General features: G+C 38.0%; 1 long non-coding RNA gene across 3 annotated transcripts in view; it reads right to left on the bottom strand.

The window, feature by feature from the left end:
- Positions 1-2,931, bottom strand: part of LOC114005928 (uncharacterized) — a 191,636-nt gene extending 188,705 nt beyond the window's left edge. For all 3 annotated transcript variants that reach the window (XR_003547716.1, XR_003547717.1, XR_003547718.1), the window contains exons 1-2: positions 2,818-2,931; positions 846-915 (exon numbers count right to left, since the gene is read on the bottom strand). This is a non-coding gene — a long non-coding RNA (uncharacterized LOC114005928). The remainder of the gene's footprint in view (positions 1-845; positions 916-2,817) is intronic.
- Positions 2,932-3,874: the final 943 nt, after the last annotated feature.

The following is a 3,874-nucleotide window of genomic DNA, read 5'->3' as shown; positions in this document are numbered from 1 at the left end:
GCACGCACACGCGCCCGGCGTGAGATTTAAGCCACCGGGTCCGGGACGCAAACTGCGGTCGACTACATGGGAGTCCAGCGACATAGCCATTACACTAACTGCTGGTTCCTGACACAGGGTTTTTAAACCCTCACAATATTCCCCCACCCAGAGCCACCAAGGATACAGGGGAATGAGCACTGTCGCAGCACTTGGCAATGCGTTTTAAGAGCTTTATACACGCCCACAACCTCTGACCAGTAATTGCTCTTATGGGAATTTATACATAGGGAATTATCAGAAATACAGCAGAGACTGACATTTAGAAAGACTTAACGCAGCATTTTTTGTATGACCCACGTGTCATCTGAGGCCTTTCTGTCCTTTGAAAATTAACTAAAGTTATTCCAAGACCCCATCTCATAGCCTATGGAAATTCCAACATCTTCAAGATTTCTGATGTTTCTCAGGGCTTACCCTTTAAATTCCTGTAACTGAGCAAACTCTAAATCTTCCCAATATCAACCTAAACTCAGAGCTTTATACCAACAAAGGTCAGGAAATACGGTCCCTTGACTTTCTCTCCAAAACAAACATATGGAATTTATATAAGCTTCAGGCTTTACTAAGGAATTAGGAAAATAGGATAGACATCATCAGAGAATTTAAGTTTTGTAAAACTTTTCAATTAAAAGACTGTTCTCAAGTTATGTGTTAAAACCTATAATGCTATTTAACTCACTCTTCTTCCAGTTTTGATCCCTTCACTTCCCTGTCTTATTCCTCTGCTTGCCCTAACTCTAAATTTTCTCTAATACCATGAACAGAGTATTGTAACTGTTGTGCTGTCCACAGGTAGAACATACCTTCACAGCCACATCAAAGAGCCTGTCGGGATATTTTCATTAATATGGTCAGCTATCAAAGATTCCTTTCCTAGGAAGAACATACAGAGTATAAGCTTCCCTCTTTGTCAGCTGATGTCATGTTTTCATGTGATGTCTGGAAACATGGCAATCATTTTATAACCACAAGGAGAAAACACAAAGGTCAAAGATAGAAAAGTCTAAGGCCCTAATAATGTTATTGAACTATAAAACTAATTCTGGGAAAACTTATAATTTTTATAGGAAATAAACATTTCTCACTTTTTTATTATTGAAAATATTTTAGACATATACACTTTACTTTCAGCTAATGACATCTTAACAGATGCATGCTACATCAGACCCTTTCAATATATCTAAGCCTCAGTGTTCTCATCTTAACTATAGGTATAATAATAGTATCTCACTATGTTGTATTCTTGCAACAATATAATAACCTAATGTCTACATATAGTTAAAAAAAAAATCCACAAATACATGTGATGCATCTTATTCATTTACTAATTCACTTACTTCCTTAATGATGACTAGATCTATTTTGTCTTAGGTCATGCAATAGGTATTGGAGATTCTAAAATGAAAAATAAAGGTTTAGGGAACCAGCAGTTAGCGTAATGGCTATGTCGCTGGACTCCCACGTAGTCGACCGCGGTTCGTGTCCCGGACCCGGTGGCTTAAAACTCACGCCGGGCGCGTGTGCGTGCGTGCCCAAGATCCCGAGAGGAGAATGTAGGAGAAGGGATTGCGGCGTGACCATCCCCCCTGGGGGGTGATTTCTCGCTTTCTGTCTCTATGTCTTTCTCTGTCTGTCTGGCGAGCGCACGCGCCCTACAGTGAAAATCTCTCAATAAATAAATAAATAAATAAATAAATAAAGGATTAAGCTTTTCACTAACTGATAATCTTTAACAATTTGACTTTTACTGCCTTGTTTTTTGACAAACCTACCAGAAAGCCTTTGCACTGAATCCATCCTATTCACATGTTATTTACCTAGTGTGCTATGCTCTGTTTTGACTGTGTATTTGCTGTTCCTTCTGCCCTATTTCTTCCTCCCACTCTTCAGAATCCAGGGGACTCACCTTTTCTTAATTTACCTTCCTGCAGAAGGTGCTGATCATTTTGCTTTCCTCTATGATCCAAAAAATATGCATGTATCTCCATTGGCATGTTCCATGAATTATGTTGGGAATTTGATTGTATTAAGGCAAGGGTCCAAAGGAAAAAAAAAAAACTGAATCCTACTAATCCCTCCTTTTCCCAAATAGGATTCTAAGGCACATTTACTCCAAAGGATACACCCAAGTGGGTTATAAGATAATAAGATACTCCTGGTAGCTCAAAGAGTGCCTTATACCCAATTATCACCCCTTAAAAGTTGGGTTAAAGACTTAAGTTTAGCTCAATTTCAAAATAGAGCCTCCTATTTCTTCCTTTCCACTGCTGTGAAGTCTAAACTTGGTCTTTTATCACCTTCTCATGGTAACATACAACAAGAAAGACAGGAGCAAAGATGAAAAGTGGTAGGTAGGTATCAAAGAAGGAGCTATTTTAGGGTTCCAGTTCTATTAAAAAAAAGAAAGAGAGAAAATGGGGAAAAAAATCCTACAAAGATTTTCAATAAGTTTGTGGAAAGTAAGAATTATGCATGGAAAAATTTCTAATTTTTTAAAGAACTTTCTGAAGTCTTCCAGATTACAGAACAGAAAGAAAGACATAAGCTAGTTCCTTCCTAAGGGCTGAGTCTATTCAAGGGTATATTCAATACCTTGAACTCTGATCATATTGTTTTCCTTCTCTGAGACATTTTTAGTGATGGGAAAGGAGACTGAAACTTTTTTTCCTAATAGTATATATGTGGGTAACTTTTAATAATATATGTGCTTGTCACCTTTGGTAAGCTATATTACTGTTCATCTATATATACTGTCCTTCTCAATAATATGCTCACCTGTGGTCATGTGTCTTTCTTTGACCAATGGAGTAGGAGCTTCTAATCAGTTGACAATACTTCTGGTCAGAAGCTTTGAGAGCCAGCACTTGCTTCACCAGACTCCCTTATCTCGCTGTCAAGGTAAACAGCAATGTTCCGGAATGTGGCTATTCCATTGTCCTGGGTCTTGGGAGGATGTGGATGACACAGAATAAAACCTCAAGCCAACCATTAGTAAGCAAGTGGTATATGAACAATAAAACTTATATTTTGGGAATAACCAAGACATTCAAGATGTTTCTTTCAGCAGCACAGCTAGTCCAACCCTGCTGATCCCAGAAAGCCCTCTGAGAACATATCCATCATTTTATCAACAGAGCCTAATATGAAGTCCTGCACAAATGTATGCTCTGAGGATGGATCTGCTGAATAGATTAATTAATGTGTTAAATCAAAACTATTATTTTTTTCACTGGTTCACAGGGCAGCAACATTTAATGAAAGAAATTAGACTTTGGAGTCACACTCACTTTAAATCCCATTTTGCCACTTACTAGCTGTGAAACATTAGGCTGTTTAACTTTCTAAGTCTCAGTTTCCACATTGAATGAAACATTTTATTCAAAATGCCTTCCTTCAAGAAGTTTTTTTTGCGAACACTAAATGAGATAACGCATGCTGTCTCAGGATGCCTGGTACATTGTCAGAACATCATATAGATACTTCATACATTGATATTGCTAATTATCCATGATGTACTTTATTCAAGTAAACTGCACATGAGCGATCGCAGTGGAGGTAAAGAAACACATTACAAATATTTCTGCAGCGTAATCAATAGTGCTGAATAATTTATTGGTTTGTGCAGGACTGAGGAAGAAGAGGAGAGAAGTAAATAGAAGCTAATTACCAGATTTAATAAGGAGATGGTATGTGCTCTTCTCTTTGATCTGGATAGAGTACACAGAACACATTGTATGTGACCAGACATAGCTGCTAAGCAGGGACATGGAACTATTCATTCAATTTTAGGCATCTTGGATTCCAGAGGGCTAGGATCTTCCGTATAGAGTGG

The sequence above is a fragment of the Tupaia chinensis genome, unplaced genomic scaffold (assembly GCF_000334495.1).
Source record: "Tupaia chinensis unplaced genomic scaffold, TupChi_1.0 Scaffold144952_1, whole genome shotgun sequence".
NCBI lineage: Eukaryota > Metazoa > Chordata > Mammalia > Scandentia > Tupaiidae > Tupaia > Tupaia belangeri.
This window is presented reverse-complemented; position numbering and strand designations above follow the sequence as displayed.